The following is a 24,525-nucleotide window of genomic DNA, read 5'->3' on the forward strand; positions in this document are numbered from 1 at the left end:
CTTTCCCTCTCCTTTACACTCACGTGAGGAGATTCGATAGGCCCTGGCTTGCCAGACCTATCAGAGGTCACACGCACAGCCTTTAAGGGGGGTACAGTTGAAGTGTCCACAGACGATCCGCCCCTCTTCAAAGAAGTCTTTGACGATGTTGATCTGGCATCTTCCTCATCACCAGACACTACTTCCTCCCTCCTTTCCAACTTCCTGAGCCACAGAAGTAGCCGTCCTTCACGATCACGGAGGGTTTTAACAGACATTCTCCTGCATATACTACACTTATCGACATTGTGGTCTGGGTATAGACAGTAAATACAGTCTTGATGTTGATCCTCTGTATAAAGTCGTTTTTTGCCACAAGTGGCACAAGACCTGAAAAGGCTCTTCTTTTCCTTATCAGCCATGACTAAAGCTGAAAGAAATCCTTAAAGAAAACTGTTTAAACAGTACCTCAAGTTGAAGTTAGAGCAGAACTCTAAGGAGACTCCCTGTCACCAACGAAGCGGTAGAAAATCTGAGGCTCTGAGCTTTCTCAGGAAGGTTCTACAGGGTGAGGCTGATCTGATTGGTTGCTGAGGGGACTTTGGGTCCTTTTACATAATGACAGCAATAGGCTGCAAAAGATAATGAGGCCTAGGCCTAATTTTTTACCTTTTTACACCTATTATGGTGTATTTATCTATATATATATATATATTTATTATTACCGAGGCTCCCATTCCGACGACGGGGAATGATACAAGCAATGGGAATCTATGAAAGTTCCAATACTGGAGTAAGTGACTTTTCCACATTCATTCACAAAACAAAGGAATACATTCTGATGCTTTCATTAGGAATAGGGGGCGTCAAACTACCCAATTCCTGAAGCCAAGTCATCTGTGCATGGTTTGAAGCATTGGAAGGCAATTTATTGCTGCTAGGCCGAGGTGATGACAAACTATAGGCTGCTTGCAGATTTAAATGATTAAACCCAAAATATTTTAATAAAAAGAACTGTTCTGAAGCACATTTATTAACGACCACTACTGGCAAAGAGCAGTTTTCACTAATCAAATGCATTTAAAACATTACACTGCAAATGCTAAAAGCATTTTGCGTGATCAGGGATTACCAAGTGAAACACTGTCCTATAATCAAGAAAAAGCGCATTTTAAAGACTAAACCGGAAATAATTTTGAAGAATCTTTCTAGTCCTTTTCTAAGTGGGAAGGGAAAATAAAGATTATAATCTAAAAAGTCTAGCCTGGCATATATAGTGAAGTCGCTTTTGGGGTTTATCTCAGTGTGAGGGCACACTGACCCAAATATGTAGTGTAGCCTACTTTTATATATCAGCACACACCCTCAGGCTTACAAGGCACACTTTGTGGGTGGTATATGCACAAGGGCTTTAACTACATGGCAAAAGCATTGTTTTTGCTATGTGTCACTGCAGTACATTTAAACAGCAGCAGTTTGGGGCTGTCGCTAGGCCTGACGGGCAAAACAGTTCATTTAGACTATCACTCCCTTACTCAAAGGTGTGCCTAAAAATAATGTTTTCAGGAGTTTCTTGAACCAAAGTAGGTCAGATTCTGCCGGAAAAGCTTAGGGTGTAGTATAGCTTCAATCCTTGCACTTTGAGTCACTGTCCAAATTAGAAGAAGCCTTATCTTCAGGAAGCCATACATGAATGTTTACTACAGGTATCTGGTATCCGCTAAGTGATAAAACAACATTTATATAATACACAAACCCTATAAAGGTAGGAGGTCACTACAAAATCTTAAACAAAACTTTTTCCCCTTCAGAAAAGTGTTTTTTTCCTTACATCCAGACCCGTTTCCTTTAAGGAAACGGGCTGCATTAGAAAAAGTACTTTAGTAAAATACAATGTTATGTTACCTTATGCTATGGTTATTTGTAAAGTGCACTATAACCTGCAAGGGTATCGTCGCAAGGAGCAGGTGTGTGTGTGCCTAACTCTCCCTTTTGTAGGGTGCTTCATTGAAAAGCCAGGGGTTCAGTTTCTTCGGAAGTCAAGAGGAGAGGAGGAGGCCATTCAATGTTTTAGGAGTGATGCTAGAGAAGGCCCGTCCTCCTGATCTGGTTTCATGTATGTGCGGGATGTGTGCGAGTAGGAGCCCTGTGAAGAGGAGGTGTCAGGGTGGTTGGTGGAAGGAGAAGAGACTGTTTACATAGGTTGGGCCTGAGTTTTATAGTGCTATGAATGTGGGTAGGAGGAATTTGCATTGAGCGTGTTTGTGTATTGGGAGCCAGTAGAGTTTCCTGCGGTGTGGTGTGATGAGAGTTCTGTGTGGGAGGTTGACGATGATTCTGGTTGTCGAGTTCTGGACACTTTGTAGTCTTCTAGTGAGTTGCTTGGTGATCCTGGCATAGAGGGTGTTACCATGGCCCTACTTGCTGGTGACTAGCGTGTGAGTGGCACTTTACTAGTGTTACTTGGGATCCATCTGAAGATATCCCTCCAGCAACTGAATGCTACTACATGGGCAGACACCATTGCAGATCTTGTTCAGTCTCCTCCAAAACCTGAATGACATTCACCAGTTTCCCTTGATGCTGGGTCCACTGAGCCCACTGAGATTTCAGATTCCATTGCAGACTCTACATATGCCACCTGGAGAAGTAGAATGCATGAGCGAACATGCCACAAAGCCTAAAAGTTGCTCTCACCAGAATCCAAGACCGAGGCTGAAAGATGAGGATCATAGCTCAAATGTCCTGGACTTATTGTAGAGAGGAAAAGACCCTGTACTGCACTATGTCCAGAACACCTTGTATAAAAGGAAGCCTATCGGAAGGAGAAGGTGCAACTTCAACTAGTTGATTGAAAACCCCTTTGACGTCAGGAGGGTGTCGTTGTCTGGAGGTGGTCTATGACTGCCTTTAACAGCCAGTAGACTAGGTAAGGGAAAACTGGCATCGAGAACCTCTACAGATGGGTGGCAACCACTGCCAACACTTTCTTAAACAAAGAGGGGTGCTGGCAAGGCCAAAGGGGAGCAGAGCAAATTGAAGAAAGCTCCTGGCCAAACTTGAACTACACTTAAAGTCTGTGTAACCGTAGGGAGGGTACATGAAAGCATGCATCCCATAGGTCCAAGGCTACCATCGAGCCACTCGGATCCATTGCAGACGTAACTTGTACCAGTGGGGCATTCTGAGTTTGCCCATCCACAGAAAGTCATTCAGAGCTCAAAAATCTAAAATAGGAAAAAGGTCCCCATCCTTCTTCGGCACACAAGGAAAAAGCGGGAACAACAACCCCTCCCTATTTCTGAAGTCAGTACCCTCTTGATGGCACCTTGGGACTGTAGAGTTCGCACCTCTTGTAGTAAAATGGATAGGTGCTTCTCTAACAGCTGCTCTGATGTGAGCAGAAGGTGTGCCGAGTCAGAAAGAAATTAAAGGGCATAGCCATACTGAATGAGCTACATGACCCATCTGCCTGAAGTGATGGACTACCACCATGGGAGAAAATGTCGACAGAGTGAATGTACACTGCTAAGAGAAAATAAAGTTGTTTGGAGACTGATGTCGCAGTAGAGGGGGACTGGGAAGACCAGTGCACAGCTACAAAAGGGCTGATAATGAGGGGGCTGACATTCTCTATAATCGTAAACTGGAATAGCCCCGAACGGACCAAAACAGATTAAGGAACTGTCAGCAGGGATAAAAAGATCAAAAGAGCATGCTGTAGCCTGACGCTCCTTGAAGTGTTTGACAGTAGAAGCAGTTAAAAAAAAAAGGTGAGCAAATTAATTCTCCCAAACTCTGATTCTTTTGCATGACCCGGTGCATATCCCCAGATCTCTCCCGCAATCAGCGCTGCCCATTGCACATGACCATGGCAACACCCAAGATATGCATTCTCCGCCACTGGCTCGCACCCATGCCCCCATGACATGAGGAGTGGCTGGTAGGGATAGTCCAAGGTGGCCACCCTCAACACATCATATCCGACCTCCAGGACAGAGAGGAATTATTGCTCTAGGCATGGGGGCCCTTCTTCTGGGACCCTGTGCATTGAAACTGGGCTCAACACACAACCCCCCCAACCCTTGTCGGTCTAACTGATGGCGGTGTCAAGACTAGCCCATTGCTCTGGGTGGTATATCCTTCCTTTGGCCACTCTCCCAACTTTCCGGACACTCCCCTCTCCCTTTTTTCTTCTTTTCTTTCTCATTCCTATACCCTTCTTCCACCCCCTTCCCCCCCCCTTCATCCCACTCCTTGGACACGCCCCGCTATTCTCCATGACATACATCCTTCTTACGACTTCTCTTGATAACATGGGACCCCCCTCATCCCCCATTTGGGATCTGTGAACTCCCTGTATGACATGAACTGTGTATTGGTACCCCTTCTATGCCAGTTGGATACATCTGAACATATTGCCGATGTATAGTGAATATGAGGTCAGTGTGTGCAATATATGTGCTGCTCTGTCTGCAACCCCACCCCCTCTGTATTGCTCCTTTGTATGGTTTCGTTTCCAGTAAAGAGTTGCAACCCCCCAAAAAAATATCCATGAGGGATGCATGTATATCTCCAGAAAAGTATGTGGATCTCATTCACGCATGCTGATAGAGCACTGCACTAGTGCCAACTACTCACCCGAAACAACTGATATATGCAAGCCAGGCTATATTACATATTAGGCTGCAACCTGACCATTCTGAAGGGTTTGAACCATGGAGGCCCTGAACACTTCCAGGACAGCAGGTAAGACCTCACTGGCCAAGTTCCCAGAGGGCATGTGTATAATGGCCAAGCAGGCAAGTGACATTGACCGACCTCAGAACTAGGCTGGCCAAAGAGAACAAATATTTGTCAAACGTCTCAATCCTTTTTTATGGCAAACAAATTATGATTCACCTTACTGGTGGAAGCATGGATCACCCCTGCCTCAAGATTAGGAAATTGCATTACAAAATAAGGGCCGATCGATGCTAGTCTATGGCGTCTGGCCACATGACTGTACACTGGTGGGCAAGAATACGTTTTAGACCGAGTACCCATATGGTTGTTGTCAAGGGCTTTATTAAAAGGTAGTTAAGGCTCGGAAGAAGATGGCCCAGGCTAAAGAACTTCAGTAAACAAATTTGTTTTTCCCCCCAACAGAAGAAAGTTGTAAATCTATAACTTCAGCAGCACCTCCGACGGCTGCATCAAAGGAAGCACTCTATTCTGTTGGTGGCCCAAGAGGGAATCAACCCTCATCAGAGGAAGTATTACGTCCACTGGCATCTTGTAAATCCAAATATAAACTGTCATCATCATAATGTGGAGTAAAATCATCCCCATCATCTCTGCTGTTATCTCCAAGTGGCGGCACAGTCTGGTCGCCGTCGGAACTGAAAAGCTGATAAAGCAAATAAGAATGGCTCGGTGGTTGAGGAAGTGTTAAGACAAAATCAGATTGTACGAATCAGTCTCGACTCTGACCATGGTCATGCTCTGACCCCATTCCAGTGCACTCTAATCCTACACAGCCTCCTATAAATCCTCCACCTGCTGAAGCATCACCTATGGTCCAGGGAACTCTGGTGCATCAGGATCAACTCACGAATCGGCTCCTCAATCTGAGGTCAGAAGGGAGATCAAGGGGCACATTGACGCCCTTGTTACTTATCTTTTTTTTTTTTTTTTTTATATTTTTATTGAACAAAAGCAGAGGTAGCATCAAGTAATTAGTCCTTGATACTTATCTTTAGACATGCAGTTCCGGATGGGGTAGAGTTTCACTTTGTATTGGACTTGGACTTCCTGTTATACCTTAACCTGCTGCGAGATCGGCCGCAAGAGTAAGTCTGCGACCTCGGTTTAGAGCGGAAGCAGGACTGGAGTGGCTTCTTTCGTTCAGCGATGCACAGTTTCTCCTCATGATCCTGAATCTCCTCTGATGTGCATGGGGGCACAGTCCTCATATGACATGTTTTTACCCAGTCCAAGCACTAGAGGCTCACTTTGTGCTTGTCCATCAGCAACATCTTTAATGACAATCACTGGATTGGTTTTAGGTGGGGACATCGTTCCCTGCCCCACTGGAATTGTTGTTGGAAAACTCGTTAAACCAATGAAAACAGGGAGCAAAGCTCCGGGATCCACGTTGCAAGGGTGACGGTTATATGTAGCTCAGCTCATTTACTACCGGGGCGGAACAAGGTCAACACAGAGCCACACTGCGCCATCTAGCAGCATGCAGAAGTAATGCTACGAACATTTCCGGATCCAATTATGGTGCCTGGGTGATATTCTAAAGTGGAGGAAGCTGCGGTTAGAAGCATCCATCAGAAATGATTTGCCAATTATTTAGGCGAACTGTCTCGTTATCCCCTAGGTGAGAGCAGTGGCACCAGAAGTAGGGGTGAGGCTTCAGCACCCTCTGATATTCTGCAGGCAGTATGAAGTGGAATTGGCAATGAGGAGACCCCTTTCTTGAAATATACGCCATATGTTGAAAGACAGTCCCTGGTTTGATTAAATTAAGCCAGACTGCAACTATTTTTTACAAACTTGTGATTATACAATTATCATTTAGATGTGTGTTTACAATTGTCAGGCTGCAAGCTGAGGTACTTTTTTGTAAATCAAGCAGATTTATTGATGGATTTGGTTTTGCACAACATCCTAGTCTGATGGCTCGATCGACTAATGCATCAATTTCAGGGATCTGTGCATGATCTCATGATCACAGGTTAAAATCCTGGCAGGTCCCCACGGCCTTTCATCCTTCTGAGGTTGATAAGATGATTTCAAAGGAGTTAGGTAACAATAAAAAATAATAATGAACAAGCACTTTATAAATACGTTACGGCAAAAAATATATATTTGTGATTACATATTATTTTATGTGGTGAATTAGAAACTTCAGCTTTCATGAAACTCATGCTGGGATCAAGAAGAAGGGGACATGGTGAGGCTGTGTCAAAGGATTATGAACATTCATGTACTAGGTTCCTTTTTACAGTTTACTAATCTATACCGCTATTATAAAGCAAGAACTTTGAACCTTTGAGGCGGGTAAACTCGGGAACCACAGCGAGAATCCACACACCCGATACAACATTGTAATCGTCAGGGTGTGCGGATGGACATAGGCTATATAAACTATAACAATATGCGTTATTTAAAAAATGTACCTTAAAAAAAAGTAGTCCCTTCGAAGGAGTGCCGGCCGCGACCTGCGTGCTGACGTCAGCGAGGAGGAGCGGCGGACATGGCGCGGGGGAGGAGCGGTGACCAGCGGCGGACAGGCGGTGAGGACCGGCGGACAGGCGGGAGGAGCGGTGACGAGCGGCAAGGAGCGGCGGAGCCGTAAACTGAGGAGCGCGGGGGAGGAGTGGCGGCTGAGGTAAGGCTCTGGGGGACCCACGGAGCGGTGAACTGAGGAGCGCAGGGAGGAGCGGCGGCTGAGGTAAGGCTCCGGAGGACCCACAGAGTGTTGAACTGAGGAGCGCGGGGGAGGAGCGACGGCTGAGGTAAGGCTCCGGGGGACCCACGGACAATGTCGGGGCAGGCAGGGGTCGGGGCAGGCGGGGTCAGGGCAGGCGGGGGACGGGGCAGGCGGGGGACGGGGCAGGCGGGGGACGGGGCGGACGGGGGCCTGGGCAGCTGGACAATGTCGGGGCGGGCGGGGGTGGGGCCGGCGGGGTCCCGGGCTGCTGGACAATGTCGGGCGGGGGTCGGGAAAGCCTGATTGCTCCCGGACAAGGTCGGGACGGGCTGCTAGTGTTTCATATTTTGAAATATATTGCACCGATAGATTTACAAATGAGGCAATGCCAATGAATGCTGGAGTGTGATGGAAATTCTTACTGAAAGCAATGGCAAAAACACAAATCAAGACTAATGAAATAAAGGCTAAGGCAGTTGTGGTTTATTATTCTGCTTTTGTAAATGCCTCTTGTTTGAGATGTAACTGACACAGCTGCAGACCCACAAAGCAATTGTTCTGTGACATTAAGAGCAAGGGCACGCCTGTATTGGCACAGATTCGCTATAAACATCATGCATTCCTGTAATTATATTACCCTTTCCATCCGGAAACATCCACATTGTTTTCAGCACATATCCCGTAAGACTGTTCATTATTATGCTTAGGTATTTGATATTGCACAATCCTAATTACAAGGAGAAACAAAACACTTGACAAAGAGCATTCTTATTACGGCAGCGGCTTCTCATCACAAAGTCCTGTACATGGAAGTGTGTGTGCGCGCGTGAGGGCGTGCGTGCGTTTGTGTGTGTTTTATTTTTTTCGGGGGGGAACGAGGATACAGAAATCAGTTGTTATAGGCACATTTCAAGAGTGAAAATAAATAACAGAATTAATGCTCCTCAATTTTTAAATAGGTAAGAAAGCACACATTTTATTTTAATAAAGATACTATTTACCAAGGCGCCTTTTTCACGCAGGGAAACTGTTTCCCTTTTGTATCAACTGTATTATATATAAAGGAATATATTGTACAGGTTCTAGAGTAAGCACCAAATACAGTACTACATAAACCTATTAAAATAAATGTATATGCAATCATAGCAGAGACTGGAGCTTTTTTACACGGATCAAACAAACAAACTGGATCTTCCCCTAAATCAATCTTCAATACAAGCAACAATTATTTTATGCAGTACCGAATGCTTGATGAGTTTTATTTTACATGTAACGTCATACAGTAGTCTTTATTGGGACACGTGGCTCTGATGGGGACTATATTCCACTGTACAGCATGTTGCCAGGTTCTGGGGCAGCCAAATAATCTGTGGGCATGATATTTTCCCAATAAACCAGTCCATTCCGTGGCAAAGCTCTACCTATGTATCAATAACGCGTTGTGAGCAGCCTATTATTTCTTCCTCAATTGTGTTTTTTTTTTTTTTTCTGTGGCTCAATACTTCAGACGGGCACGGTTTTACTGTGAAATATCTGAATTCAGTGCATGTAGGGTACCAACTAGCTACACCATATTTCTGACAGGCGTGAAAGGATTTCTGAGATACAGAGTGGTATTACATCAGGACACTGTTGGCAATAATGATGCTTTAATTGAAAGCGCATTTTTTCTATTAAATAGGTGTTTAAACCAGGATCATCATTCCGGAGGCTCAATAAGGATCTAGGTACCACTTGGGTGATGCTCTTATTTGCACCAAGGAGCCACCTGGACGAAACAGCGGCCCAAGTGAAGTAGTGTGGCTCACTGGTTAGAGGCGGCAGACCCAAGAACAGAGGACGGCCCGGGACCAAGGTTCGATTCCCGGCGCGGCAGGTTTCTTGACCAGGGTCAGTGGACTCGATAATTCTATCGCCTCGGTGCCCAATCTGATCAGCGATCACACTCGGCAACTCTGGGCATTAGCTTGCCTCATCTTCACTAACGGCCCCACCAGACCGCCGGGGATGCCTGGTCTCACCCTGGAGATACCCATTAAGGGACCATCTCTCAGGGAAGCCAGGAAGGGTTTCGCAGCGGTCGAAGCGCCTTGGGACCCTCCGGGTAAGTAGTGCGCTATATAAATGCCTATACATACATACATACATACATACATGATAAATGACCAGACACAAGGTAAACACGTCCATGTCCTCTCAAAAGATTTATCGTACCTCGGCACTCGAATTCTTAATTATCATGGAATAAAAGTGCTCTATCTAATGATCCTTTTGCCTATACACTTTCCGGCTGTGCACAAATAAAATTCCACACAAATAAGTGAAACCTTTGGGAAAGAAACTCATCCTTTTGATGTTTGGGGGTATAGCGAGTTTGCTCATTCGAGGAAGAAATGTACCCATTAAATTAAGGCTCTACAACCTATCCATTATTGAGGGGGGAAACATTTTTAACTTCTGTTTGATGTTCCCAGACTATGAGAAATCTAAGCCTTGAGAAAGTTACGTGCCAGTAACGAAACACGTGTCGGCTGCCTGTTTCATTTCTTTGGGATCCAAGTACAGAAGAACCTTCAACAATAATTGGTGCATCATGGACTATTAAAAAGCACCGTAGAGACAATAATTGTGTAAAATAAGACATTAAAATATCAAAGGAACTTTACGATGTAGATGTTCTCTTTATATGGTTAAATATTGATGTTGCTTACATGGGCAATTGGCAGTCGTGGCTCTTTAAACAGGTCAGGACAGGTAATGAACTCCCTTAGAAGCACTTTTCTTCTAGGATAATTAAGCATTCGAGTGCTGACGTACGATAAATCTTTTGATAGTTTCTTACAACTGATCTCCTTTGGGTTTTTAGTTGAAGCCGACATCTGTGGTAGTGGGATGTCAATGTTATCTCGAGGGGCACCGTTATTACATGGAAATCACTCTACATAAATGCCATCAGTTTCAACAAAAGACTAGTTTTGGTATTGGAAGTGCGACACTCTAAAATACCACTACCTACCTTTGCTGTATATTTGTGGAATTTCTATGCCCTCGTTTACCCTCATACTTAGGAATACGATTTTTAAGATGTACAAGAGGAACCCATGTTATCAAAAATGGCTTGTGGGGATCCCCGCAGAGGAACGATCATGGCTCAGTTGCTACACTCACTTGTTAAGTTACACAGTTACTATTCACAACCCCTGCGGTTTGAGTGGCCTGTCGCAATGTTCAGCACCCTCACTCTGTAAGTTGTTCCAGCCCCAATGGGTGAGAGTGCTGCACATACATGTTTAGAGCAAATCACAAATTGTCATTGTTCTTCAAGAGTAAGCTTACCAGTGATGCTGTGCATTCCAATATTGGAATACAATCGAAAGGAGCAAGCGGTTTAAGTATAAATTAAAAGACAAAATAATTTAGGACATTCATGGAATAATGTGATGGCTTAACCTTTTGACAACTCTCAGGTTCAAAGTTAAGACGTTCAGTACGTTCACTTGAAGGCGGGAATAAAAGCTGAATGGCAGTCCAAAAGTCACCGAGTGAAAGAAATATTCTCTTGAAAACCATCCCAAAGTGGACTTAAAGCCGTGACAGTACCCTAGTGAAATCTTTGCTACCTCTCAGCCTCTAGCCCATGGATAATGCAGCAATTGAGGGCATTTAGGGCTGCATGAGACATACACTACAAGATGGGCACGAAATGTCTTCACAACGAACTCTGTAATCCATATAGCCCATTTTGCAATGACAATAAACAGTCATTGTGTATTTTTTATATTACCTCCTAAAAATAATTTGACAATATTCAACTTCATACCAGGGATGCCGAGAAATGTTACTTGGGATCATGTCTAGAAGCCTCTTTCAACAACAGTTCAAAATGGCATGTATTCCCCTCCCCCACTCTCGGGTTAAAAACAAATCACCAAGTATTCGTTTATTGGATTATTAGGCTGGTAACTGATGTCTCCTTTATTGCCAGATGCCCTCAGCTCCAAAGCAAGTTACTGACTCTCAGGAGCCTAGTCTCTGCACAGTTAACTACTCTTCAGCTCATCTCTTTTGACATCCTCAATAATTACGCCATGCCTACGACTCACCCGTAGCACGCTTCCTTAGCCTGGCATTCTCTTCTTCGTGTGGATCCTCTTAGTCTCAATTCTTCTTGTTTTTGCTCAAAAAGAGTTTTTTGTCGAGACTGGAGGAATTGGTTAGGGAGCCTGAGAATAAACGGAGCCGTGCTGATCTCTGGGCCCTAGCTATCACCAGTGCGGAAGCTGCAGTATTCTCAAAGCCCAGTAACGCGGTCGTGCTACCAAAACATGGGTCAGGGTAGCCCTTTTCTTTGCTTGTATTAGGACTCTTGGCACCATTGCTATGTAAACTAGACAATCTCTGCCATAACCTCTTACTCTGTGCTAGCTCGTCTTATTGGGGCCTCCAGCTCACCTGCTTTGGCTTAATTTGTCAGTCTTGGTTATGGTTTGCTTGCTTACTGAATTATGAGCTAAAGCGCTTCTATGGAGGATGTCCCCAAGTCTACTCATGTGAGTTATTATCTTCTGGACAAAGCTAAGTACTACAAATCCTGTGGCAGATTTCAGTGGATCCATTCCCAAAAATTTTCTACAGGTCTGAGAAATTTCCACACGGTTCATCATTCTAATGAGCTGCCTCCTCTTACTTGCCTTTCTTCAATTAGCCAACACTGGTCTATTTACCAAACACTTTGTTGGTCCATATGCTCATCCTGCCTTCACCATACCTCAGCATACCTCTTGGTAAGCTCAGTCCAGGATCACTGGCTCACCAAAAATAAGGTGGGAGTCTCCACTCAGAGAGTAGCCACATGTGCCAAGCTGAAAGCAGACATTGGAAGTGGGTACTCCCAAGAATTTCCATCAGGAAATACTCAGAGTACCAATTTGGCGCCCCATCTGCTCCATCACTAGAGACTTGTCAAATCTGGAGGGATTTTACACATGGAATCACAAGACTGAAAAGAATATATGTATGTGTGTTTCTACAGTGCAAACATAGCTAAAAGGTTAAGGAGGGCTATACAGGGTCAAATTCAAGGATAAAAGTCAAGGAGTCGTAGGATAAATAGTTGGTTTGTGGACTGTTAATGCATTGTGATGTAGTATTCTTTAAAGAGCTGAGTCTTCAATGTTGTCCTAAATTGGAGCAGCATTAGAACAGTCCTGATGAACATGGGATGTTGTTCCAAATGTTGGGTTCAAACAGGACCAGACTGGAACCACAACCGGCCCTGGCAAAGTGCTTGGCCCGCCCCCCCTCCGCACTCGGAGGATTGGAGGTGCCGCCGAGCTCTTTGCCGGAGCCGGTTTTCGGCCGATTTTGGTACAGGGCCAAACGGCCCTGTAACAAAAACGGCCCCCAGGGCCCCAAAACCGGCCCACACCCGTGCGGCGCACCGGGGGATTGCCTGGTGCCCGCTATGGCCAGTCCGGCCCTGGGTTCAAAGATGGAAAAATCCAGCAGACCTGTGTTTTCTTATTGCACTTCTTAATCTGGTGATATCCTCGATATGGGTGTGCAACATAGTGAGACAAGAGATGGTGAACTTGTCTGCAAGATAGGGAGGATGCTGGTTGTGACGAATGTGTAAATGATGTAGATGGTTTTGAAGACAGCCATCAAGGGGAGCATATGGAGTTATATTCGGATGGGAGTGATTTCATACTTTTCAGGACACGGATGAAAGATGCTTTGGTGCAAAAGAAAACAATTTCACTTTCTTTAGTACAGACAGCTGGTACCAAGCCGTCTTTTTTTGTTTTGTTTGGTAAAGTACAGTAAGTGTTTAAGATCCAATGGAAATCTTCCACGTCAAGCCCATGCTGGCTCTATTCCTCGATCAGTCTTCTCATTCGAATAAACTTCAATTGTAACATATGGGGCCATATGACCGAAGTGCCCCAGGAGCGCACGGGCATTGGTGCCCACTTTACGTGACCCCGGGGCACTTTGGTATTACAGAAGGGCCCACAGACGTTTGTGAGTCTCCTTCTGTCAGACTGATAGCACTGGCGCACATCAAGCACCAGCGCTATCATCAGAGAGTGTTCCCTCATTTGCATGAGGGCGTGGCTCCATGCAAATGAGGGAATCTTTTTACCTCTGCGCCTTTGCCGTATTGCAAGCGCAGAGGCAAAGAAACTGCCAGGAGGCGCACTGTCAGTGCGCCCCCAGATGGCAGCCCTCTGGATGAGGGAAAGGTGGTCCCTTGGACTCCCCAGACATCCCCTTGCAGGTGCAGCCAGTCACTGCACCCGCCTGCTTCGAAGCAGCTGCTCTGTTTTTCAGCGAACGTTTGTGGCAGCCCTGAGGGCAGCGCATTCATCCTAATACACCACATTTTCCTTGATTGCGCCGGGTGCACCTTTTCAAAGGTGCGCCCGACGCACTAAAGGAAAATGCGCTGTATGTATAATACGGTCCCTGCTAGCAAACTGCAAAAGATTCTTTAAAACAGTTTTGGGGGGAAATAAACCGTTTTTCTAATTCCCAGTAAAGACTTTCTTTTCTGAGAAAGATGCCGGCGGTGGTGTGGCCCTCTAGCCAAGAATTCCACCTGCCAGGAATATGTTAAACAGCATTTTATTAAACCGGGCAGGATTTAGTTGAGAACTGAAGTAACCTTTGTTGGTTTGAAGCATAAGTAACACATGGTAACCAATTATGATTTTCACTTCCATCGAGAAGGAAAAGCCAATGAGCTGGACGTCAAGGCTTGTGTGACTTAATGTCTAAATCACATCTTAGCTTTGGACGCAAACTGTGGTACACATGGAGCACCGCCAAGTACCCATTGGAACGTCACTTGCGCCACTCCCTAACGCAATCTGATGAGCCCTGATGCAAACGCCAAATACGAGTCCGTGAACAGTGATCTGAAAATATGTGCTAACGTAGGACTGCCAAATAAAAGAAGGGCCAAAGAACCACAGAAACAATTCATGGGTGGTGTGTTTCCCACAAGTCCAGACATTCCTTTCTTGTTCCAGTGCAGAAAGATCAGACGCGGGCAAATAACAAGGCCAGAATGGGGAACAGATTAATAATATCACCCCCTCTTTGATAGTGTTTTCAGAAAGCAAGATAGCAGAACAAAGTAGTTTAGAGAACACATCTGCCATTGTGATAGACATTATTAAACAAACAGGGACAGGCACAGAGCTGAGGATAGGCTCTTAAAGAGTGTAGAGGAAAGATCCTCAGATGTCAGCAAGATTTATTCTTCAAATGGAGTAGGTTTTAGGAAAGGAAATGCCTTGATCAAATGTACAGGATACATTTTGGAATACATAGGGGCTGGATATTCACAACATATCAGCTTGTGAGCTTGAGGAACAACAAAAGGAACAACAATCACATCCTGAAAACACAATATCAACCGTATACATAGGCTATCCGCCCCATCCGTGACATTTGAAAGCTAGGTTAGTGCTTCGAGAATTGATGTGAAATAACTTCAATCCTGCCTTAACACTGCAACAATACATAAGTTCTGGGGTAGAAACTGACAGGCACAAGCACAATGTGCTTTAGTGACTTCAAAGAAGAGTGCAATCTATGCAGCATATGGCCACACTGTCAGAAGCTGCTCACACACAGGACCTCATTAAAAGTGGCCCATTAAAGTTCATTATTTCCCTACTCCAGAATCGTGAGGAAATAGGGGCATTACATGCTTTTGGTAAATAGCATGCAGGAATCCGCGTTAGCACGCTGATTGCAGCATGTTTCCCCCTGGAGTTTCATGCTGAAATTTCGACCGCATTTAGCAGCTGAAACCTCAACGTGAGACAACAACAAATTATACTTCCGGCGCCCCAGTAATTTCCACTACCTAGCCAATCGGAATTTCCGGTCCACCACGTGTAATTATTCTTTTGATAAGTAGAACGCTGCGTGGAGCAACCACTATGTGATCCTGGCGCCCAAATTCTTGTGTATATAAGCTCTTCCATGTCACAAAACAGACAACCAAACCATGAGCAACCTGCCTCACACTACCTACTGCACACACAAGTCATGTGCTAGGGCCAAACTAAAGGCACATTTTTGACTGCCTTGACTATGATTGACCAGTTTGGCAGGCCCTAATGGTCAATAAAGACCCACTAAAGATTCCTTAGGTCTGCAAGGAAACTCTCCTGCAAGGCTCCACAACAGGACTCTGTCACATACTCGGATAGGACCCACAGTAGAAGGAACAGTCATGACTTGGCATGCAGAAAAGGAAATTGCCTTAAACCGGTTACAGGTCAAGTAGTCAGGTACACGAGTAGTAAAATGACAAGACCGTCGCACCTGGGGCATGCTCCCACAATGTGTGAGCTTCAGTGCACCGTTTGTCTACTGCGTGTTGACAATCCTGTGCCACCAGGATACCTGGGCAACACTTCGTACAGAACAGCTGCAGGGGTAGCAGTGCGATGCAAACTTGTGAATGACAGACATCACATTACACATCTTATTTCTTTACTGCAGCAGAAAGAAGTGAGACAAAGCCTTGACAGCAAAGGGTGCAAATGGCCGAAACAATTCAGTAGAAAGCTCTTTACACATTTCTGAATGTATGGTTTGGAGATCCTTTCTTTCATTAATGGACCATCCAAGAAGTGCATCATTTGAGTAAGGGTCTCCCTAACACACCATGAAGGTGCTCTCCAGGTACTCAGGCCCACTGAGCAGGCACTACTGCACAACTCCTGCTGAGTGTGTTTGCCTACTAACTGTCACCATTGTGTCTATGCCGACAAGCATGAACTTAAAGGGAGAACTCTAGCTCCATCACTTAGAATCTGCCTCTACTATGCCACACGGCTGTACGCCAGTGACTCAATAAACATCTCCAGCTCTCATGTCTCTGCTTGGAATGCAGGCAAAGCCCCATGAAGGACTGTGCTCTGCTCTTCATGGACTTAAACCAATATGTACAGGCTCAGCAATCGCCAGTGTATTTGGTAATAGAAGTGATCACTGGGTGCACTTTACTTTGGGGGCCACAGTCTTCACAGCAGAGGCTTATCCAAAATAGAGCAGCAGGGACAGTAGCAAAAGGGCATGGTGAAGAGGCCCACGCCACGCCACTTATGGCTGACTTTCATTACCTACCTGGGTGGCAGTACCATTTTTAGGTCGAGCCTAGGCAGCCCATGTGCTGCTCTGTGAGGCGTGCAATATTCAGGTATGGAGTTGATGCTCCGCCCACCATCTACCCATATTTTTCATTGGCTTGTGTTATTGTCCACTGTAAACTGTGGGTTTTCATTGGTCAATGAGCTTATTAGTCCCTCCTTAGTACCGCCTTGTTTCATTTTGTAATCTCCCAAGAGGATACTCCGTTACGCGTGTTGTTACTCAGTAGGCTATCGTTACAGCCTCCAAGCACTATTTTCTCAAATAGCTGTGGCCTGCCTGCTGTTACAAGCAGGACACGCTCTCTCCTAACGTTTAAAAAAAAAAAATCTTTATAGCATGGGCGCCAAACGCATTTGCAATGCAATCGGTCTCGCATTTGCAAGAGTTTACGCTATTGGCATTGTAAATGACAATGTCTTCTATTTATCTGTTTTAAAAACAACACATAAATAAAAGGCATCGTCATATACAATGCCAATAGCTCAGACTCTCGAAATAAGAGACCTTTTGCATTGCAAATGCTTGTTATTTTCTTGCTTGCACCAGCGCTCATTGTATTCGTGCTCCCTCTGCACCAAGGTCCTTGAGGCTGTTGTGTAGTCTCTTGGCCTGACTTCCTGCCCTCTAATCCCTCCAGTCAATGGCAGTTTCAGTAGCTTCTGCAAGGGAAGGCCCACACACGTTGACACATAAACAGAGGTTGCCATCTCTTCACTGTGCAGCAGGAAAGGAGAAACAGAAATCTTCTTGTGACGCTCCAGCATGCTACATAAGTAGTATGAGACCTTCTGAACATTTATAAGGGTTAAGTAAAAACACGAGGTTTCAAAGCCACTTTATTCCCGCTGTTAGTTGTGAGCAGAGACCAGCATAAATCCTCCACAAGGCTCTTCTTACTCCGATCACTGCCAAGAGGAAAACAATTTTTCAAATAAAGCGGAGCTGACGTCGGAGGTCTCCACGGGTGCGTAAACAGACACTGACAAGGCTGGATAAATAGGCGCTGGGCTGTCACTGCACGAGAAACCCTCCCAGAGCACCGACGCAAAGGATGGAGCGCGACGCCGTGCTCGACTGTCCCTAAGCTTCACTTACACGCAAAATACTTTAGCAACTGTTCTCGAATGTAACAATATTATATACCGACAGTTAAACGTCGAGATTTGATTTACACATTTAATTATGCGTTGCATACACTATGCTCTCATGCGTCTCAACTGGTAGCTCATGAAGAGAAAGAACATGCAGATATATTTTTAATAAGTGGAAACCAGATTGCTGACCAAGAGGAAAGAAACAGGAACTAAGTACAGTCAGCCAAGGAGGAACGTTTTTATGGCTCTTCTAAAAGGAAGAAATGATGGCGGGGGGGGGGGGGGGGGGGATTCTACCTTTCAACAGAGGAGTGGAGGGACACAAAATCTGCTCTGGTGCAGAGAATCAGTCACCACAGCCAACAAGCATGGAGCTGGGTAAATAATGGCTACCGGGCAGAGAGACTTTCCTACAATGAATGTAGGGTACAATGTTAACTCTGAAGGTTAATGGGGGATCAAGGAGAGAAGTTGTTTCAGAATCAAGTAAAAGACACCTTTCAAGATTCACTCTTAAGTCCAACTCGATTAGTAATCCCAAATTATTCACAGACTTTGAAAAACTGAGCGTGCCCAGGCCCCTTAAGGCCTTGCTGGGTGCACCCCAAAACATTCTCCTCCATCTTGTGAGTTGCAGCCTACCTGTGCCCCAGATTGCAGTGAGCAGAGTCCAGGAAGTGCTAAGGAGGCAGACTAGTGCGGACTCTTCCCCAAAACAAAAGTTTAAAAAAAAACGATTTTCCCTTTCTGTGATTACTGTCTTTGCCTGTGGTTGTTACAGTTTAAAATTGTAGTTTTAACCTGCATGTGATTGCATATTGTATTACCTGTTTTGTGTTTTAAACTTGTGGTTTCTCCTACCCATGATTGCTTCCATTTAACGTGTTGAATTGTGGTATTTGCCGTCCAAACTCTGTAGTTTTTTCCCTCTCATTCCTGGTGACTATTCAGTATTCCCTCCAAATTTCTCCTTTGCTCTGTGCTAAAACCTGTATGTTAAAACAGTGCACCCACAGCCACCATTTTGTGTTCACAAGCCAGTGAAACCAGCCCCCCTGCCTCCCCCACAGCAACAGGGATATTCTACATCAGAGGGTGCTTCTGTGAGCTGTTTAAATTGTGTTTACTAGGGACTGTGCACTTCGTTTTTTGGCCAGGAGAGGGAGTAAAGTTTTATTCAAACAGTATTGTTAGATTTCAAGTTAGTGAGGCCTTTACCTGTAGAAGCCCAAAGTATGGATTGAGCCTGTCTGTCTCCTAGGAGATTCTGAACATGAGAAGCAGCTTCCAACTCCCTGGCCAACAAACCTTGTCTGAGGTCGCTGGCACCTTATATGGTCTGCTAGTGGTTGGTACATGTATACACTGATTTCAGTTACAGTCACAAATGATAGTTATACAGAACCAATCAACGCGTTTCGGCAAATGCCTTCCTCAGGAGTTCTGTATAGCTCCAATAATTACTAAGAAACAAGAGAATATATACATTAATTTATATATATCCTACATAGTCTAAGCTCTTATCCTGAAGTCTCTTTGTTTATTAGGAAAATACACTAACTATATCTGTCTATATGGAATGGGTTCATAAAGAGCTATTCCACATGATCACATGTGCCTGCCAATGCTATTTAGCTACCGACATGCACCTGGGTCCATGCAAGGCTACATGGAGGAGTATTTGTACCTGATGACTCATAATAACTCAATCAGGCAATAGAATGTTGTTACTATGCGACCAGTACTAGGTGCATACAAGTGCTCAAATTTTAAATCTTGCGACTCAGCAATTCAAGGCCCGAGTTTACACTTTAACAATCAAGTGATTAGTCCGGAAGACTTAAACAATTGCAGGACAACCAATGTTGTATATCTAGTCATCTGTCCCTGTAAGAAAGGATATGTCCAATCAATCAATCAATCAGGGAATTATAAGCGCACTACTCACTTGTGAGGATCTCAAGGCGCTGAGGGGGGTCCGCAGATCTCTTTAGATGAAGTGCCAGGTCTTGTAGGTCTTCCTGAAGGTGTTCAGGAAGGGGGCGCGTCTGATGTCTGCCAGTAGCTCATTCCATGTCTTGGCTGCAATGTGAGAGAAGGATCTTCTGCCTGCTCTGTGGATGCACGGGGTTTCGGCCAGTGCGAGGTTGGAAGAACGGAGGTTTCTTTTGGGTACGTGGAAGTTAATTTTGTCATTGAGGTATTTGAGTCCGATGTTGTGTAGACATTTGTAGGCGTGAGTGAGGATTTTGAAATTGACATGAGGATTTTGAAAGTGACTCTTTTCTCCAAGGGGAGTCAGAGGAGACTTCGTAGGTGTTGGCTGATGTGTTTGTGTCGGGGGATGCCGAGGACGAGTCTGGCGGCGGTGTTCTGTATTGTCTGGAGTTTGCGGAGTAGGGACTTCTTGATGCCGGCATAGAGTGCGTTTCCATAGTCCAGTATACTGGTGATGAGTACGTGGGTGACTGTCTTCCTTGCCTCAGGGGGGATCCACTTGAAGGTCTTGCGGAGGATGCAGAGGGTGTTGAAGCAGCTGGAGGTGACGGCGTGGACCTGTCGGTTCATGGTGAGTGATGATTCGAGTACGCTGCCGAGGTTCTTGGTGTGGTCTGAGGGGGTAGTTGGGCTTCCGAGGGCAGTCGGCCACCAGGTGCTGTGCTATGCAGAAGGGGTAATACCGAGGACAAGGACTTCTGTCTTCTCGGCGTTGAGCTTCAGGCAGCTGTTGGTCATACAGACTGCAACGTCTTTCATTCCTTTCTGGAAGTTGAGTTTGGTAGTGGTGGGGTCTTTGGTAAGGGAGAGGATGAGCTGGGTGTTTGCATTCGGCTAACCCGAGCGTATTGCTAAATTGCCAATATGGAATTAATACGGGAAAGGTCTGGTCACTTACCCCTTTCATTTATCATGAGTTTTCACAGTAAATCACCAACGGAGAAAAAAACAGATATTAATCCTTTCAATTAAATCATGTCATCCGGCTATCCCCCGGAGTTGTCGCCCTTACTACTTATATCGACACCGTCCACCAAGTCCCAGTTAAATGTGCAGCTTCAGCCTGGCAAGCTGCCCTTCCCCATTCCCCCAAAGTCCATCTCAAAACATATTTTTGTGAATTACAACAGAAAAATAGCCATGGTGGTGCTGACACGCTGGTGAGGTTGACAGATTCTAGACTGTTATATGCTGTAAATGGATTACTAGGGGGATATGCCTGTTCTCTGTCTCTTTTCTATGGCTGTCTCTCCTCCTGTCCTGTCTATGTCTCCACTAGCTTTTTCAGTTTCTTGACAATCTCTCCGTCTTTTCCCTTTATGTCTTCCATGTGTCTCCTCTCTCTTATCCTATTGTTGCCTAGTGGTCTCATTCCAGTGTCTACTCTCTACTATTTGTTTCAATCTTTGCCTTCCATTCTCCGCCTACCGTTTTTCTTCCCTGTTATTTATAGTTTGCACCTTCTGCAGAGTATCATTTCTTTTTTCACTCTGTCTCCTTAGATTTCATTTCACTTTCTACCGTATTTCACTTCCATGTCAACTGCGTTACTGTAACTTGCTGTTTTCCCTATGTGTCACCTTATCACTGATATCCATGTGCCATTCTCTTTCTCTTATCTCCTCTATCCGACATCTCACTGTCAGGCTTCTCTACCCTACAACACTTTCTTCTGGTGCCAAGTTCCACTCCTTGTTTTCTGTTCCCACTTTCTTGTACAGTTCTGTACCTTTTTGCAACCTCTTGCCTGTCCTGAGCCTCTCTTGTGACCAAAATGTCACATTCAAACTTCTCTTCTATATGCCACTCCTTACTCACCTCCCCGGTAGTCCACATCTATTGCTTCACTATGCAACTTCCCCCATAAACCCATTACTTATGTCATTGTCAGGACTTTCCTCACCGTGGCTGCCTTTCTTTTAAGGAGTATCTCACTTTCTGCTGTGGTTTCTGTCTCGCCCTGTGTTCACTGTCTCTACCCCATATGGCTCTCTTCACTGTCTTTGCAATGCCTCACTACCAGGTGCCTGCACCCCCTAGGGAGATACAGGCTCGTTTGGAAAAGCCAGAACAGTGTCCCTTTAAAAATAAATTAAAAAACCTTTTGGGATGTTTCATAGAACAATTATGCTCGAAAAGACATTATTCCGCTCATTTTTAAGAAATGTTTCCAATCCAGCTACCTTTCCTAATTCCACAGACCTAGTTCATTTCTTCCTCCAACGATGAAAACCTTGGAAAGCACTGCTAATGTGGAATTCATTTGCATTTTGAATCACTGCTTGATTCAGCACTGATGGCTTTTGTGCCTGTCCTGGCACAAACTCCAGTCCCATGGCTCTGGCAGATGATCTCTGTATGTTGTTTGATAGTCGACACTCACACAACCCATCCTCCAGGAGGAGGCCAGGGCATCTGTCTGGCAGAGTCTAAGTGACTTCACCTTCCCTGGAACTTGCTTGAGGGATCACTCTTTGATTCCAAACTTTTAAAATATCTATAGGACTCCCATTGCTTCTTTTATTTGCGCTTATGAGTTCAATTTTTTTTCTAGGCTAACGTCATCCACATTCTGTCACTTAGCCACAGCATAGTGGATGAGTTTACAATCTTCTAAAGTTCAACAGCGATAAATCAGAAGTTCTGCTGTTGGGTGGGCATTGTTCCCTGCAGGCGGACAGACAGTATCTTCTCTCTAAGGACACTCTTCCTTAGTTTCGGCTGCCTTAGCTCTGATTCTTGAGATCCTTTTCGGTGACAGACCTTCATTCGGTCTCTAAATGGACAAACTCCTGTACTTATAATTTCTCTAGTTTAGAGATCTCAGAAAAAATCTTCCCCTCCTAATTATAACCTTTAGACAAACCATAATCAGGGTAGTTATTTCTTCAAGACTTTATTATAGCAATGTGCATTATCTCAAGACCCCAAATACCTAATAACCAAAGCAGCAATGTTTCTTTTGCCATTAGTCTTGGGTGACTCAGTTCATCAGCGCCTTCCTGACACTCAGAGGGTCCACAGTCCCAAAAAGTTCAGGATTTTCTGCACATGTTATTGTGACACAAAGGGCAGAAGTCCTTAATTTAAATTTTGTTCTGTGCTACCACTGCTGTTTTTTTTGTTTTTTCCTTCCCTACACCAATGAATGTAATATTCATATAAGGCCAAATAAATCATGGACGGCCATTTTGAAGTGGTGATCTGAACATAGCATAACGCACCACATTAGCCTGTACTGGAGACCCAAAACCCAGGATGAGAATGGCAACCCAATGAAGCAGCTGATATGCATGCTTTATTGACCAATTTTGTGTTTAAAAGTATGTTAAAAATATTATTAGTTCTAAAAATTGTTGAAACATTGTGGCACAGAAGGATATTTTACAGAGTTTACAACCTAAGTAAGACTTTGCTTTCTTTTGTGACAAGAGTACATTGTTTACCTGATTAGACAAAGTCTCACATTTGGTAGTACCTGCTTGGCTAAGGGCTTCTCCATGTTCCCCACCTGCCCAAGATTACAGTGGTCTCGGAGGCCCCGCTGACTCCAGGTCACGGAACCAGGGATTATGGCTTTTAGGGCTTGATTGGCTTACTACTCACCTATTAAACTATTGCATCCTTAGGGTGTCCAGCCCAGGCATCCAGGTAAAGGGTGCCTTCTGTGGGATCTGCTAGGGCAAAGAAAGGGCAAAGGGTGATAAACACTAGTCAAAATTAACTAGACCTACCAAATAGGTAGCATTTTCCAAATCACAAGCACCCCAACACACTATGCTATATTAAGCATAATCTGTCACACCCTGCACCCTAAAGAGCAACTAACTAATTACTAACGTTATTATTCCACTCACAACCTATCCGTACAATCCTCTACCACATAAGTACCAGATTTTAAGAATGACAGGTCTTTCTACACCGTGGTTGGACCAACCTTTCGATTAGGGTTTAAAAAAGGTCTTGGCCTTTAAATACTCATTATGTAATAGTATTAAAATCGTCCATCAAGCTGGTAGTCATCATTGGACTTTCTTTGCCAATCTACTTTTAGGTTCTTCCCATATGCCAGCCCGGGTACTCCCTATTTCAGTCAAACTCCTCAGCAGATTTTAGTTTCAGACCATGTGTGGATAAAATATGATCACTCAACTTTCACAGGGGCAACATTTTCCTTACAATATTGAAAATTTTGACTCTTAACAAATTGAACTATTTTGGTACGAAAAACCGAATGAAAAGGTATGTATTTCCATCAAACTAATGACAAGTGAATTTGTGAAAAGTAAAAATGATCCATAAAAATAAAGAAACATTGGATTGATACACACTGTGAAAATCTAAAAAGTGAAATGAAAAAGCAGCAGTTCAGAGCAAAAAGTGTATATCATTCTATTTCTTTTTTTATTTCAAATCTTTATCATTCTATTTCTATGAGAGTAAAAGATTACATCAAAATACAGGTTTCTGGTGAAACAAAAGATGCAAATATTTTATGATTTCAAAAATTCCCTATAATTGAGGCACTAAACCCAGACAACATTAGTAAATGTTGGCAATTGGCCTAGAAGAGATCCCTGGAATGTATAATGTCCCTATCTAAAAAGGTCTGGCTCATGCGCTAGACGCATCTCCTTAGCTGCCAGAAAGACAACTGTATGGATCCATCCTTTGTAGCAGTCTTAGAAATAATTACGCTTTTACCTTAGAGTCAATAACTGAAACAAACTCAAAGGATCCAAGTTGAGTTGGAGGATTTGATAACCCGGTATTGATTCTAAAATCAAATTTGACTTGGTGGGCTCAAAATTAAACATCCATTCTTCAGTTAGGTATATGAAAATAGGAATTTCC

General features: G+C 44.4%; 1 protein-coding gene across 2 annotated transcripts in view; it reads right to left on the reverse strand.

Moving 5' to 3' along the window:
* The window catches only part of BANP (BTG3 associated nuclear protein), a 990,655-nt gene that overhangs the window by 297,369 nt on the left and 668,761 nt on the right, over positions 1–24,525 (reverse strand). The window lies entirely within an intron of this gene.

The sequence above is a fragment of the Lissotriton vulgaris genome, chromosome 12 (assembly GCF_964263255.1).
Source record: "Lissotriton vulgaris chromosome 12, aLisVul1.2, whole genome shotgun sequence".
Classification (NCBI taxonomy): domain Eukaryota; kingdom Metazoa; phylum Chordata; class Amphibia; order Caudata; family Salamandridae; genus Lissotriton; species Lissotriton vulgaris.